The 17,645-nt window shown below is 36.1% G+C and overlaps 1 protein-coding gene across 2 annotated transcripts in view; it reads right to left on the bottom strand.

Moving 5' to 3' along the window:
* The window catches only part of Lrrtm4 (leucine rich repeat transmembrane neuronal 4), a 720,662-nt gene that overhangs the window by 358,203 nt on the left and 344,814 nt on the right, over positions 1-17,645 (bottom strand). The gene's annotated exons all lie outside the window — the stretch shown is intronic.

Below are 17,645 nucleotides of genomic sequence, written 5' to 3'. Positions count from 1 at the left end.
GAAGAACGATAAGAAGGACTCCCAAAAGCTATTGTCAAGGCATGACACAGTCATTGCAAACAGCATCTCAGGCCTGGTCAGCAGTCACTAAAGGATCGAGGAAGGGATTATGGGGCTTTAATCCTCAAGACTGGAATATTTGCTGTTTAAGGTTTCTGAGGGAATAATAATTGTTGTTTGCAGTTGTATATTCAAAAACTTACCTACAAGGATCTAATCATACTGGATAAAATTTAATGGGCCATAAATCAAACCTAAAGATATTAATGTGGGAATGAGTTTTACAAGGACCAGGCAAAAATGTGTGCTGGGTTAGAAAAATAGAAAAAGCAGGGCTCAAAATTTTCAGAAGGAACTATGTGCAATTAAGAAAGGATTAGACCAAATTTATTTTATAAGAAACAAATTTTGGACACTAGAATGATTTTTCCTTTATCCCATATATATTACACACACACACACATGGAGAGAGAGAAAGAAAGAGAGAGAGAGAGAGAGAGAGAGAGAGAGAGAGAGAGAGAAAGAGGAGAGAGAGAGAGAGAGGAGAGAGAGGGAGAAAGAGGAGAGAGAGACATATATACTTTTACAATTTTGAAACTATTGGTATGTGTTAATTTTATGAAAAGTGATATATGTACAGAATTATATGCCAGAAAATTAACATCTTAGACATCAGCAATGTCTTTTCCTGTAAGGTCTGGCCATGTGCTTGGGTAAAAGAAGGCTGTTAGAATCAGAGCCTTTTTATTTACTCTGGGCATTGAGTTTCTATGATTATTGTTCTGCAAAGGAAAGTAAGACTGTAAGAGCTCATTCACCATGTCACCTATCATTCATGGTCTCTCATCTGCTTGAATCTGTGTTAACAATATAAAAAATCTAGCTCTTTAAAATCCAAATGAACAACATTTTGATGGGTGCCATGTATTCTGTGTGTGTGTGTGTGTGTGTGTTTGTTTTGTTTGTTTGTTTTTTTTTTTTTTTTTTTTTTTTTTTTTTTTTTTTTTTTTTTTTTTTTTTTTTTTTTTGCCTGACGTTTCTATTACACAGAACTCTTAGAATTTAAAGTACCACTGGACATTTTTGGATTGTGGTATGTATGATCTTGTCTTCTTCATTATTATAACAGTTGAGAACCCAGAGACTAAGAGTGGAATGATCTCAGTAAAGGGATTTTACATCTAGTTTTAACAAGGCTATGTGTAAAAGAATCCTCTTTTGTGACACTGTTTTGTGTTGTTTTCTATAGTTTTAATTTTGCTCTTTGCTTTTGGATTTTTCCAAAAATAAATTAAAATGTCTGCTCATCTGTGTTGAGATGACATTAAGACTATAGAGATATTTCTGTCCTGTTATTGATTTCTGTTTTACTTAGATTTGCTCTCCCTTACTTACAAATGCATCTTTCTTTTCTGGAGCCTATACATTCAAATATGATGGGGGCTAATGTAGTTCGTTCTCTCTCTCTCTCTCTCTCTCTCTCTCTCTCTCTCTCTCTCTCTCTCTCTCTCTCTTTCTCTCTCTCTCTCCCACCCACAATATCTGTGTATTTAATTCTGTCATGCTGTTCTACATAGTAAAAGATAAACTATTCTGTGCTGAACCTTCTTTAATCTTTGGCATTTAAAAGAGTCAAACAAATCTAAGCTATTGTGCTGTAGCCCGACTTTTGTAACCAAGGACCTTGTTTTGAGCATGAGTCTTTGAAAATTAGCAAGCAGTAAAAATTAGGATGCTGGTAACCAGAACAAAGTACGTTTCATTTGCTAACACAATACCTTTTTCTTTATGAGCACTTTCCTTCAGGAGTTTCGCCACTTGTAGGTTTTCTAGTGGATGACCCTACACCCATGTGCATATGGACAGTACTAATTATACTAAGTGGGTTAAATTAATTAATTGATTTCTGAAAGTCAGATATTTCTGTGAGATAAAATTCAAAAGGTCCAGAAAATAAAACTTAATTTACTAATTCATTGTGGCTTCAGTTTTCAGAAGACATCAATTATCTAGAATATTATGGGAAAATCAAATCCTCTAGTATTCTAATTAGTTTTAAACAATTTAATTTACTGTTGTCAAGCAACTGGTTCAGATACTATAAATAAAGTAATCTCTCTTTTACTCTTCTTTTATCATGAAAAAATTTATTGAAGTGAACAAGTCTATTAGACACAGAAAAGTTTAGAGGGACTTGTTTATATGACAAATCAATTTGGATTAATTTAAAAACAAAAGTAGTCCTCACTTGATGGCAATAGATGAGTTCATAAACATTAATAAGGTTTTAAACTTTGAGACAGTTTTCCAAGAGTCAAATACAAACAATTCATAAATATCAGGGTAGGGGGACTACAGCCAATTTCTCTTTCTGCACACATGTTTATTCTCAATAAATGTATACACAGAAAATGCAGGAGTGTATTCCAGAACATTGGATGTTTAGTCTCACATTACCTGTTACAAAGCAGAATGGATGATAGTGGGTTGTTTTCTGAGCTCCCGGGTGTTGGAGGAACTTTGAAAGATTACAGAGCTGTAGTACCTACATCATGCATCACATTTCTGTCCAAAGACATTTATAATGGGACCAGGAGATAGCTCATCAGGTAAAGGTGTTTGTTCTCAAGCCTGGTAAACTGAATTTGATTTACTTTAGTCACATGGTGAAAGGAGTCAATAAATTGACTTCTATGTGTATACCATTGCAGGTGACATCTCAGCACCTATCTCTGACTCTCTCTCTCTCTCTCTCTCTCTCTCTCTCTCTCTCTCTCTCTCTCTCTCTCTCTTGCAGAATATTTGATAATACTGTGAGCCCCTAGATTGTATTATTTACTGAAAGAAAAAAAAGGTATTTCTAGTTTTGTTTGGCTTAGCTCTTAGCACACACCTTTAATCCTCTTGTTGGCATAAGACAGGCCCTTAGTACACACATTTAATTCCAAACAATGAAAGGTAAGTTAGTTTGTAGAAAGAAGCAGCCATGTTTGAAAGTGATGTATAATTGTGTGACAAAGTGATAAATCTGAAAAAATTTGACAGGATATGCCCAAATTTCATAGAGAGAGGAAAGGCAAGCTACTTAGGAGGGCAGTGCAGAGAGAAAAGAGGGAGAAGAGCATTTTATTATGATGGTTGTAGAGAGACAGGTTGTAGAGAGAAAACAAGATAGACGCAGGTAAAGACAGAATGAGCCAGTGAATGACAAATAGCCAGAAGTTTAGAATAGATTGCCAGTTAGTTTGAAGTCAAGCAGAGAAATTCAGGAGAGGCCAAGAAAGAGAAGTCAGCTTGGAGAGGAGTTTGAGCCATAAAGCTGAATTGAATCAGAAAGAACAGGAAAAGGTGAGCTTATTCAGCAGTAAGTCTTAAGAGGCTGAAAACATTCTAGGCCTAGATAAGATTGTATGGAAGTTGGAAGCTTCCAGGGCTAGGCCTAGATTAGCCAGCAGAGGCAATGAGCTACCAAAATGACAATTAATATAGGAGAATATAAAATATGTTTACAATTCTATCTCACACACAAACACACACATAAACACACATAAATGAATAAATAAAATAAATATTATAATTGATTCCTCATAAATATTTTTTAAAAACACTCATAAATTGGGTTTGCATTCTCATCTGCATAAAGAGGTTATCAATCATGTCATCTCTGCACTCCTATCTCCCACCACCTACCACCAAATGCTTAATATCTTTTCCAAATTCTAATCACTCCATTATATTGATACAATGGAAAAAAAGAGGAAAACACCCCAAGATGTTATTTAAAAACTACCTCTTGGAATATTACACATTATATGGTATATATTAAATATTATTTAGCAATGTAATATTATATATACATACAATATACATGTACATATATATATATGTGTATATATATACATATATATGCTGTAAGATGATAAATTTTTAAATAATTCTTAGGAGCATTGATAAAAATTGGGCTAGTATTAGAGATTATGTAATAGGCAAATAACAGGAAGAATAGTGTGCTTTATAGATGGAGCAAGTTATTCACACACATCACATTTGTTTATTCTGTGTGTGTGAACTATGACAGATGTAAGGTTGACAGAGGATATCCTGTAGAAATCACTTCTCTCCTTCTTTCAGACCATTATTCTTGGCTACGGGTGCTAGTAACCAACAACTAAGCCTTCTCATTACCTCTATCCTCTTTTTGGATTATCTTTAAACTGTGAGAACTTATCAATGCTTACTTAACAGAGATAATTTTTGGTAGTCCTTATAAATTTTAAAAATAATTCAATTTATTTTAGTAATGGAGTGAAATGTGCAAGCCTTGTGATACTAGGCCTCCCACGTTTGATCAGCCTAAATGCTTTCTGTAGTCAGCGTTGATTCTTATTTATGGCTTTTTCAATATGGCTACATGCCTTGGCACTGGGAATTATGCTCCACATCTTGGCATGGACCACTTATTTAGAGTACTCGTATTCATTTCTCACTTGGCCCTCAGGAACATGTGTAATTAGCTCTCACTTGGGTTACTATTGATTCCACCCTGGCAGAAGCACTCTGAGATTGGCTTGGATGTCTTGCAAGATGAAAACTATTTGGCACACCTTGAAGTACTGTTGGGCAACAAAGGAGCAGATGGATATATGACTTATGTGAGAACTGAGTGAATTTGGTGATGTTGTTTTTAAGAAAATCTCAATTGTTCAATTTTACCAGTGAAGACTCGGGAGTCAGATACTGTGCTGAAAGCCTGCTATCTCAGAGAGGCAGAGAAGACACACAGCTGACCTTCCTTCTCAGCTGACATCCCAAAGGGAAACTCTCATTCTGCATGCTATCTCAAAAACCCCTTGAACTAAATTTCTCTCCCTTCTACTTCCTACGTGTCTCTCTATCCATTCTCCTGACTTCATTTTACTCTCTGGGGTATTTTTCTTATGTTCACTCTATATCAACTGATTGCTTGCTCCCCTTCTTGACCTGTGGTTGAATATACTTAATCCTGTTGACAATAAGCAGAAAAAAACTTGGATTAAAGGTGTGTGCTAGGGCTGAGGCATACAATTAAAAATAGGTTTTTCCAGTAAACAACAAAATGTTGAGATTCACAGTATGGTCAAATATCTTGGAACATTGGGGAAGTTTGCTTCCCAAGTTTTCTGTGCAGCTTGCTAAGAGTGTGGGGAATTCCCTTATTGATAACACTTTCCAATTTTGGGGACTAATAACTGAAAGGAAGAAACCCAAGGAGAAAAGAGTTTTTGTAACCACTCCTTGACTCTATGAAAATTCCATATATGTACATAATGAATTTAAGTCATGTTTGGCTTTCCAAAACCCATCTCTTATCTAATGGTCACTTCCACTGAAACTCTCCTTCCCAAGTCACCCCTCCTACTTTTGTGTCATCTTTCTCTATGCAATCCACTATGTTTTACTAGAGTTGAATGCACTAGTCCTACATTCAAAGATGGGTTTGTTTTGGCTAACAAATTTAAGGACATAGTCCATTATGACCAGAAACCCAAGAACATGGGCTACAAATGTCACACCTGGTTACTTCACTAAGCAGTGAACAATTGAATGGGAAGTGATGCCAGGACATACCCAAGAAGGGATGACCCTGCCTCAGACCTACTTCCTCTACCTAAGCTATACCTCCTAAAAATTCTAAAGTCTCTCACTTGCAGGGAATCATTCGATCAGACACATGACTCTGTAAAGCAAAATTTCATATTAAAAGCACAGCAGGAGGGAAGGAGAGGCAAGAAGTGTGTAGGAAATATCTGTAACGAATACCTCAGAACAGAGAGAAGTCATATGCCTTTTCCAAAATTCGATGTAGTATTGAGTGTATTTGTGGCACAGAGAGGAAGAGCTAGCTTCTAGAAAGACTTCCTGTATCACCCATCTTTAGTTTCTTCAGGCTGGTAGATTGTCTGCATGTGGGCAATATTCAAGGAAACTTTGATTTCTGATGTTTTTTGTTTGTTTTTGGTTTTGTTTGTTTGTTTTTTTAAATAGGTGACTATGTCAGTAGAATATCTTAATTTGGTAGAAGTATAAGGGCCAACAGATATTTTTTAAAATTGTGTTTGTTTTCATTTATGCCACAATTTTTCTAAGTCCACCGACTTAGAAAATAATAAGACTCTTAGATCAAGAGTCTTATTAGGCAAAATAATGGTGGACTACAGGTGCACACAGTGAGTTTGACTTGGGGTTGTTGTGCTCTGGAGGTGAAAGAGCACATAGTGGGCTTTGAAAACTTACATAAGGATCTCCCTGACTTTGTGCTGAAATACATACTTCAGATATATTGGAATAAGTCAACTATTTTATTTCACTTTATTTTATGTATTGTCTCATACCTTCATTGGGGCCACTAGAACATGTCAATAAGGTTCTAAATTTATCCTATGTCTGTGTTATAATTAACATTCAAGGAAACAGGATTCATTTAGAGCAGTGGTTCATAATCTGTAAGTTGGAAATTATTTGGGGGGGATCACATCAGATATCCCACCAATCAGGTATTTATATTAGAATCCATAGCAGTAGGAATTTACAGTGATGAAGAAAGAGTGAAATAATTTAATGACTGAAGGTCACCACAACCTGAGGAACTTTATAAAAGTTTATAAAAGCTTGCAGCATTAAGAAGATTGAGATGATCTGCAGGGATCATCATTGTTTAGTATTGTTTGATCTATTTTAAATACAAACGAACAAACAAGTGAGTCTGGGAGATGGCTCTGCTGGTAAAAGTGCTTATTGTACAAGCATCTGAGTTCAAATTCCCAACACCCAGGTAAAAATAAAGTGTGTAGTATCCTGTGCAATAATAGCTCCAGGACAACCACTAGGTCAGAGATGGAAGTGAAGCTGGCTGCCTGTAGACTCACTGAGAGGCTCTGACTCAAAGGAATAAGTTGAAAAATGATGAGACAGGACACCCAGTCCTCTCTGCTTCTGCTTCTCTAATTCTGTCCACACATAAGGTCACAATCATAAACCAAATACATTTATTTATACACATTTACCTTTATTCAGAAAGAGAGAGTGAAGGAGAGAGAAAGAGAGAGAGAGAGAGAGAGAGAGAGAGAGAGAGAGAGAGAGAGAGAGAGAAGAGAGAGATCAAAATGAAGAACAGACCTCTCACCAGATTTCTCTTTACTGTGGATACTAAACTAGTGCTTGCTAAACATATCTCAGATGTGAAGACCATGAGAACTCTTGACAGAGGGCTTAAAAAACAGAGGAAATTTCCAAAAAGAAAATTACTTACTGTACTGGCAGGGTTTGGGGGAGAATGCAACCAAGTAGGGGAAATTTTGGGGTGTAAGATGATTGCTGGAGCTCCTGATTGTGGCTTGCTGGGGACATCCAGTCATCAGGTTTACATGCGTCATTGCTGTGCATCAACTGCCGGTCGGCCAGCATCTCACATGTCACTGAACTTGGGTTCCCATGTGGCTACCCCAGTCATTTTCTGGCTTCATCTTTGTGCTGGGTGTTGCTCAGAGAGCGCTGTCCCTGCCGACTACACAGAGCCTTCAGGAACAGACATCATCCGTCGACTTGATGAAGATAATCAATAGAGCACTATGGGGATATTGTTTTTCTTCAAGCAAGGCCGAATATTTGTATTCATTCCTCATTAATTTTAACTTTAATCCTTTTGCTAGCTGTCACTTGGATGTCATTTGTGTAACAGAGAATAAAACTGTCTTTTAACATAGTCGTAGCTTCCACGACAGCTTAGAGGTCAGTTGTTAAGTGAGCCTGGACAAACTTGGGGAAATTTTTTCCCAAAAGGAGCTCCAGAGACTAGGAAGCAGCAATGCCATGGTTAGGATTTCAGAAACATGAAATAACAGAGCTCACTTTTTTTTTTCTGGCAATTTACCTTTAAAATCAGACGGTAAAATTTTCCAGAGTGCATTGATACACCAAAGGAAAAATAAACAAGATTTATATACTATTATGCCTGAAATAACAAAGAAAATGCAAAATGTAAATACTATTACTTGTGACATTGTACACAAATTAGGTGCATTTGTTTCAATGAATTCAGTTGGTCTGAGCAGGGTAAATACTTATTCATATACTCTATTTTTAATTTTATACATATATATAATATATATTCATCATTGCCATCCTCTGCTCTCTCCAACCAGTTCCACTAGTTCCCAACATATCTCCTATAAAATCTTCAAGGTACCATGGTATCGTGACTCAAATTTAGACAGAAATCTTTCATTTTACTTTTTGTTTCTTTGCACTCAAGTCCTTTTATGACAAATAAAAGTAATTCTTTATAAGCAAAATGAAGATCTGACATTTTTCAGAATGAAATACTATACCTGCAATTCTCTATCTTCTTTGTGAACTGAATCAGGTGTCTATTTATGGATGGTCTAGAAACTCCCACTTACTTAGATCTCCCCTATAAATTTCTGCTTGACTAAACTTTGCCTCTGCATAACCACTATAATTAATCTAAGGTTTCATTCAGCATATATATATATATATATATATATATATATATATAATATATATGCACATATTTATCTAGAATCTAAAGTTTCATTAGTTTGGACATAGAAATCATTCATTATAACAGCACTGCATTCCAGATAATGAACAGTAGACATATCAACACCTCCCTATATCCCCTTCTGTGCTTTCACGTACACATTTTAATTATAGATACCAAGTTGTAATAAGATCACTAGATCACACTCCTGCAGCACTATAAAACTGTATAGCCACTGGGGGAAAAAAACCTTCTAATTTCTTACACTCTATAGCCCCACAAACCATTATTGTATTCTGTATGCCTGTAAGGATGCCTATGATAGCTACATCAGTGGACCATTCCCATATTATCCTACAACTGCAATCATTAGGTACCAATAGCCAGAAGTGTTATGCCTGGTTACAAATCCAAAACAGCAGGGGATATGATGTACGAATAAATATCTTTACTCTTCTCTTCATTGCTACATTATCCATAAATACCAAACATGGGAAATTTTCCAGAGTGCATTGATACACAAATGGAAAAATAAACAAGATTTATATACTATTATGCCTGAAATAACAAAGAAAATGCAAAATGTAAATACTATTACTTGTGACATTGTACACAAATTAGGTGCATTTGTTTCAATGAATTCAGTTGGTCTGAGCAGGGTAAATACTTATTCATATACTCTATTTTTAATTTTATACATATATAAAATATATATTCATCATTGCCATCCTCTGCTCTCTCCAACCAGTTCCACTAGTTCCCAACATATCTCCTATAAAATCTGCTTCACAACATAATGTCTTTGTTAAGTAACCCATTCTGGAGAGGAGTGATTCCCCTTCTTTTTAGCAACCATTAGTTCTTGCAGCTTTTAATCTAGCTCTGGAGCCTTGTGAGAAGCTTGGAAATCCCCATCCTTGTTGGCATTTCAACTTGTGTTGTCCTTGTGCTGGTGTTAAAGGGATGTTATTGTTGAGATGTTTATGGATACACCTTCCCTGTCATATATAGATGGTGGTATCTTAGAGAAAATAGAACCTGAACTTTTTGTTACACTTTACTTTCTCATAGTCATATATGCCTTAAATTCTTCATTGTAAAAAACATATGCAATAATCAACTTTCTCATAATAGGCAATTGACTCATTATGTAACCAAATCCTTTATCCATACACGTAATAAAATGATATATTAGCCACTATTCAGAAAAGGCCTAAAAAGAAAATTAGAAATCAGATATACCTTAGGTTTCTCTGCTTATATTTCTTAATTAATTGCAGACATTCCGTTTCATGTAATTTTTACATAAATTGTCAAAGGAACAAACAAGAGACCTCCAATCTGACCTACAGTGGGTCTGAAAAGGTATCTTTATAACCACTGTGTGAGACATTTCATTGGTCCCGAACAAGAGACAGGAAACCTGCCCACAGAATTAGTTCTTATTCAGCAATCTCTTGCTGCTGTACCATTCACCCATGAACCATATTGCAAACATTTCACTTCTTCTGTCCTGGTTTATTCATTCGTTAAATAAAGAGGACTCATACCTTCAGTGTTTTCTGCCAAGATGTGAATAACTGATCTGTAGTTATTTTTGTTCTATTCATTCTCCATCTGCCTTTGTTGACTTCCTGTAAGATTTCCTCTGCCTTGCAGTTTGTACCAGCTCATTAATATATGCAGTGCTCACAGGTGACTTCCTCTCCGTTAAAGAAAGAAGTGGGGGATGACGAGGTGAGCGCTGTGTTCTTCCTGATCAGTGATATGCTGCACCTGTGGCATCTGAGGATATGGGACAATACCTTCCACCATTTGCTATGGAACAATTGGTCACAGACTTAGTCTATGCTACCAACTTTCCTGGGTGAAAGGCTACACTGATATGACTATTTCCTTCTCCATCTACATTTACAATGTTTGGTTAAATGATTGACTTATCTTTGCATGCTTAAATGTGGTTTTGTGTGGATTCCACATGGTAAGGCATATATTTGGAGGTCTGAGAATAATTTCTGCAATTGGGTTTTCTTCCAACTTATGAGTTCCTACAAGTAAATTAAGATTGGTAGTTTAGTGGCAAGATTTTTGACCCTCTAATCCTTCACACATTTCAAAAAGAATTACTAACCAATGATAATTTCATGTAAAAAAGTGCTATGAGTTATTTTCTTTTTTTCATAAATCTGAAGACAAATTCGGTTAGAATCATAGAAAGGGATAAAGAATTCCCATTTTCATATTATATCTAGTTTAAAGAGCATTGTGCCTTATTTTTAAAATCTTGGTTTTAATTGATGGTAAGAAATATCATTCTAAAACCTTCCAGATTGTTATTCCTTGTAGCAAAAGATGCATTTTTAGGGTTAACAATACGTGTTCTCATTAAGGCTAAACCTTATGAACACTTTTAGATATTTGCCTAGGGGAACACACAGTTCAGAAAAAAACTGTCAACCCACATGTAGGCAGACAGAAAACTCAATCAAGCTTTGTGAAATCTTGTCAGGAAAAATAATTACACTCTTGACTTAAAGAGTGCATTTTTTTTTTGTCCCCAGTGACAAAGGAAGCATTTAATTATCAAAAGCTTGTAGTGGTCCACAGTTGACATCTAATTTATTTAATTACACAAAATATGCTGTAAGACATTTTGTTTCAGATAGCTTAGAACTTTCAGAATTGACCCATGGCCAATGAGGTAGAGGTACTATTCTCAATACTTTTGTGAATTACTAAAAATCTAACTGATGTCAATCAATACTAGGGAAATGTTGGGGCTGGATAGAAAATCCTTCTATCGCTTGGTGCAAGTCTGGGGACCATTCCTGAAACGTTTATAAATGTTGTGCTATTGACATTTTTGGTTTAAACGTGAAATGTTCCCCCAAAGGCTCAATTTTTTGAGCACCTAATCCCCAGATTATAATGCTGTTTGGGAGAGGTGAAGCCTTGCTAGAGGAAGGGAGTCACTGAAGATAGGCCAGAAGTCCTATAGCCTGGCTCCATTTCCTTCTCCCTATCTGCTTCCGTAGGGGAGACGATGTGATCAATCCCACTCCTACTCCTGCAGGAAGCCTTCTGTATGTCCATGAACTGTACCACACAGACTGATCCAAAATATACTCTTCTTCTCTAAGGTGAAGTATTTTGTCACAGCAATGAGAAATGAAACCAATTGCTCATTCTAGAGTCCATTTCTGACAGCTTTACTTATATCAGCATTGGTGTTATCTGTTTATGTTTTGTTTTGTGGTTTGAGAAAGTTTCATAGTGCTAGACTGTTTCAAACTTGCTATGTAGCTGAGGCTGCCCTTAAAATTCTGATCCTACTTCCTTCTTCCAAGTGTTAGGACAAGAGACTTGAGCTACTAAATTCATCTCTGTCAAAAATCTTTACACTTTTATTAAATATGCTTTATTGTTCATATTATAAACAAACAAATGAATTTTCTTCATTTCCCTACCAATGTTTTGTATATAACTCAATAAAAACCAAATATAATTTAGTTAAACTATTGGAAACAGGATCAACCTCCCCAAATCAAGTAATTTAAACGAAAAGATATAATGACTTCTGCATTTTGAGAATGCGACTGGAAATGAAAAATATGCAAAAATTATGGGTGATAGCTTCCCCAAATGAACATGATCAAGAAAAATAGCCATTAATGCAATAATTCATACTTCAAAAAGTTTATACTGAAATGACATGGTACATACACAAAGATACAGTTTGTACTTATATTCAGCATAGAGATGCATCATGGAATAAAAGAAATAGAAAACCTACGTATCAAACACTAAGAGACAGAAAATCAGAGTCACAGATATGGATTAGACTATCTGTAAGGCCATTAAAGACAATGCATGATTTTTGGAGTTATAGAGATTGATCCTTTTTCTGACTTGAACATATTCTTATACCATTCTCTTGTAGAAAACCCTTAATCACACTGTAATTCTTTCTGGTTCTTAAAAGTATGAATAATAAAGATTTTTTGTCAAAAAATATTCTGAAAATTAAAGTATATATTATTTACACTTGGCATGGGCTATTAACTTGTGATTTTGTTATAATAACACCTAATAGCTTCTGCTAAACCCGAACAGCAATGACCATGGAAAACTATGTCAGTGAAAATGTCGGGTGGGTAAGTCCTAATTTCCTCAATTAAGAAACAAACTACAGGAATCCTATGTAACTACAGTATAATCCTATGTTAAACAAAGCAAAGTACAGTAAAAATATGAACACAGTTTTATTTTATAGCTTTTTCTATAATCAACACACATAATTGTACCATTTTATATTAAAAAACCATTTTAGTCTTTTTAGTATTTGCTAAGCTGCATATAATGGTATTCCTTGGATTTTTATGGAATATTTAGCTGACTTTTTAACTGCAGCGAATAACACTGAAATTGCTTAAAAAATAAAATTTATGAGGTGAAATCTGATTGGATATAATGTGAGACAGGACCAGGGACAGACTGAAAAATGAGAGAATATGTGGAAATGCTTTGAACAACACCAGGATTGTGACAAAGTGACTCTAAATTTTGCTCCAAATACTGAGAGATCATGTTTTAGACACATGTACATATGTATATATGATCTGAACCAAAGAAACGCATTGTCACATGGAACACTCAGCCTAGGACTGTCATCTATGCTCAGGGCTCTGTGTGCTGAGAGTAAAGGTGCACGTGTTCCTATATTTGGCAAAGCAAAAATTTAGCCGTTATGTAAAACAGAACATTCTGAAGAGCTGATCCATCTCTGGAGAAAGGACTAGAAAAAAATGGTGTTCCCATTAGCAGCAGGAAGCTTAACTTCTAAGGAAATAGAACCCAGGGCTCCCTCCTTAGTGCTTAAAGGACTCCCAAGGGTATTTTATGTGGGAAAATGGAAAGTCACTTTGAATATGAGCACACATTTATAAATGATTATGTTTATAAACACCATGAAAGGTTCTGAATTGCCATAAGAAAACAGTATTAGCAAAAAGGAAACCAGTCAGAAAATATTAGAACAATCATTCAAAAAACTTATTAACAAAAGAGTTAAAGAAATACTGTTTGTAAGAGCAAAAGGAGAAGGTGCTGTGTGAAACAGCAAAATGAAGTAGGCAGAAGGGAACAAAGATCACCTCTAGAAAGAAATAACAAAGCCACTATGTTATAATTTAAAAGTGTTAGAAACAGGATGAGTTGATATCTTGTAACATATTCAAGCATGAAAATGAGGATGTAAGTGAAAAATGAGTCAACAAGAATTTACATTTTAGATGGGACATTGGTATATAAAGAAGGTTAGATACAGAATGACATCAAAGTTATGATTAAGATCTGGCAGACACTGTCACATAACCTAGAAATCAAAGTACAATATCAATTTGATGAATGGATTTAAATACAAAAGTTACCTGGCAAGATGACTCAATGGTTCAAGTTGTCGGTTACCAAGCCTGAATAACTGAATCTGAGTTTAAATGCTCACAACCCACCTGGTGGAAAGAGAGTCATCACTAACAGAGGTTGTCTTCTTGACTTTACACATGTGCTATGACATCCATGGACAGACACTCAAATACACATGGGCAGACAAACACAAAGTAAACACAGAAAAAAAATGAAATCAGAAATTTAGTTTAGAACTAAAAGGTGGAAATTAGAAAGTCTTAGGAAGAAATCTTCACTTTCATGTTAAAACTCTTCTTCCTCTAAAGGTCAAAACATATAATGAACTGTTCTTTTCTGACATTGTATTCCTTAAAGTGTTGGCTGGCTGCTTATTTAGATTTTTTTCATTAATTTTTTAAAATTTATTTTCCATTGGGATTGGAACAGGACCTGATTCTGAATGTGTGTGAGAGCCTGGGTTTGTGTGAGGACAGACATGTGTGTGTGTGTGTGTTAGAGAGAGAGAGAGAGAGAGAGAGAGAGAGAGAGAGAGAGAGAGAGAGAGAGAGAGAGAGAGAAACAGAGAGAAACAGAGAGACAGAGAGACCGAAAGAAAAAAGAGAATGTGTGTGTAGATTTGTCTCTCTCACTGTCTCTGTCTCTGTATCTCTCTCAGTGTGTGTGTGTGTGTGTGTTTAGTCAGATAACAAGTGTAACAAGTAAAACTTTTCTCACGTCATTGTTGGGTAGAAACACCATTCAAAAGAGCAGTGTTGTGTTTTCTAAAATCGAGAGAAAGAACAAAATAGTCAAGAGGTCTCTAAGAAGGAGAACATAGGTGGTGTTTCCTATGCAGTTAGGCATGATACAGTCTACTGCCAGTGAATGGCAGCTTGTTCAATGTTCAAGTTTTACAAGAGGAGAGATGAAACCTACCTTCATTGTAGTGAAGTGTTTGCCTTGACATAAATACAAACTTATAGATGAATGTAAGAAATCTGCAACTCAGTTCAGAGATGATGTCACATCTTTGTGTTAAGTGGTCATGTTTTCAATCTCATATTGTGGAATGAATGAGAAATGAATTAAGCACTCGGTCAAAGAATATGAAGACAGGGAGCTGTCTGCCTTTCCTGTGCCTATCCCCGTTTACAATGATGGAATGTCAAAATTAGCAATGGGGACTATGACTCTCCATTCTAATATCTCCTATAACTTCCTAGCCATGTGTTTAGTGTCTGCTTCAGGGCCTCGTTTTTATACTAGGGAGCTTTCTGATTAAGTTTTGAAGTCTGAGAGTGATCATGATTGGCAGATGGATTGAGTCAAGTGCTGTCTATTACCCTAGCAAAATGAAGTTCAGAGTTCATGAGAGACTACTTTGTGTAGTATGATGCATTGTTTTCTTCCTCTTCATGTAAACTTTTCTTGGGTTTTTATAGAGAGCTGTCAGGTAGGATTTGCAGATTCATGAAAGGACTGTCCAATTTGTCAATGGCTCATCATATTTGTTGTCTATCACTCTAGATAGAGTTCCCATCTTCTTTTGGCAGTATACAGTGGCCCAGTACTTCTGGTGTGCTGAGACTGAAGGAGATTTTGTAGAATGTAACCTTCGACCCTGACACTACAAGAACCATATGTCAATAAAAACAAGCTAGCATCTTTTTAGTATATTCTTTCTGATGGTTCTTCAACACCCATAGAAACCTGGAAAGCTAATTACTTATTTCTCTCTCCCTCGTTCTCTCTCCTTCTTCCCCCCTCTCTCTGTGCATGTATGTGCCCATGTGTGTGTCTCTGTCTCTGTCTCTGTCTCTATCTCTGTCTCTGTCTCTCTCTCTCTCTCTCTCTCTCTCTCTCTTTCTCTCTCTCTCTCTCTCTGTGTGTGTGTGTGTGTGTGTGTGTGTGTGTGTATACAAAGCACCCATGACTACTAACGTAGGTCTGGAAATCAAAGGAAAACCTTGGAATATTTACCCTTGCCTTTTACATTGTTCAAGAAAGAATTATTTGTTGTATGTTACTGTTTAAACTGGACTTGTTGGCCTGTGAGCTTTTGGTCATTCTCCTGTTTCTACCTCCTATCTCACAATACAAGTGCTAGGATTATAGAGACATACTGTCACTACTGATTTTGTATGTTTCTTAAGGGCCTAAATTTGGGTCCTCACATTAAACCCTGTATTTTACATACCAACCCAGGCCCCCAGATCCAAACTCTTTCCTGGAAGTTTCTTGTAACAGAAACAATGTAGACCATTGGTAGTTTGATTATCAGGATCTGGGTGATACAAGATCATGATGTTTTGATGGTGTGATGAGCTTTGTCTACTATGCTGTGGGTGGAAGAAATTAGGACCCTACTTTTATCAATTAATCAGTGGTCTTGCTGGTGTTCTTGTATTCTACCACCCCAAGCCTTCAGTGACCTTGTAAGGATTTGGCACATCTCTAAATTTGAAAAGTTGGGTGCACCTAGGCTTTTAGTTACTAACCCAGCAGCTTCTTGTCTTGTCCTCTTTCAATCAGAATTCGCTAAGATGCATGGAAAGATGTACTGTTAATTGCTTAGAACAGGATTCCCTAAGGGGAGGTTCACAACAATGAGAGGTCAAATGGAGCTACAGATGTTCTCATATTTCTATACTTTTCTGTACTCTTACGTCAACAGCTACTTTCATGCTAAAGCAGTTAGTAAGAAATAGTGCCTGCTTCATAGTACAGGTTCAACAAACTTGGCATTTATCCTGCTATGTGATTCCTCATTCCATTTGCATTGACGTGTGTGTGTGTGTGTGTGTGTGTGTGTGTGTGTGTGTCTGTGACTCATGTCAATGGCTTTGTATGCATGTATATTTATGATTGGAGTCCTGAGATTGATATCTGGAATTATTGATTGAAGTAGAGTCTGTCAGTTAAGCTAGGATCTTACTGAAATGATTAGTCTCGTTACCATATCCAGTTTCTGCCTTCAGATGTCCTGCACAGCCATAGGTATTTATACCTGACATTGGGTGTACATCTACATCTGATTGTTAGCACTAGCATGGGAAATGCTTTAAGTTCTGAGCCATCTCTTCTGCCCCAAGATATTGTATCTTAATGAATGAAATTGTTCTTAGTATAGAAATGACTCAATTGCAGTATGAAATGTAGAAATTATGTGGAATTATTGTGCCAGAGGGCATCATTTTTAGTATCTTAGTGAATAATACATGGGTGTTTGGAATGGTGTGGTATGGAAATCTGAAGAGTTCTTTTCACTGTTTTATTATTTCCCAAATTCATTTAATGACCGCACATTCTTTTTTTTTTTTCACAACTATAAAGGAGTATGATTAACACACCCTTAATAATTAATGCCTATTGTTATCTAAGTCTTATCATTCTGAATCCATTTTGGTGTTGGCATCCTATCCTCTTACACTGCTCAGCAATGTGCTCATCACTTCCTAAGATGGAATTCTATGGAAAAATATTTGGGACACAGGATGAAATTTAAAAACATATGAATCTGAAACTGGAGAGATCAGTGGTTAAGAATATGTATTCATCGCCCTACTGCAGCCCAGGCATATGTTGATGCCAGTGGCCTCTTTTATGATGAAGGGCCTTTTGGATGAGCATGGTCTGTGCTGCCATCTGAAGCCATGTGGATATCCTTGACATGTACTGTCACCAAGGACTATGATGTCTG

Source organism: Arvicanthis niloticus, chromosome 9 (assembly GCF_011762505.2).
Source record: "Arvicanthis niloticus isolate mArvNil1 chromosome 9, mArvNil1.pat.X, whole genome shotgun sequence".
NCBI classification, from domain to species: domain Eukaryota; kingdom Metazoa; phylum Chordata; class Mammalia; order Rodentia; family Muridae; genus Arvicanthis; species Arvicanthis niloticus.
The sequence above is the reverse complement of the archived record's forward strand: the minus strand, read 5'-3'. Positions and strand labels throughout refer to the sequence as shown.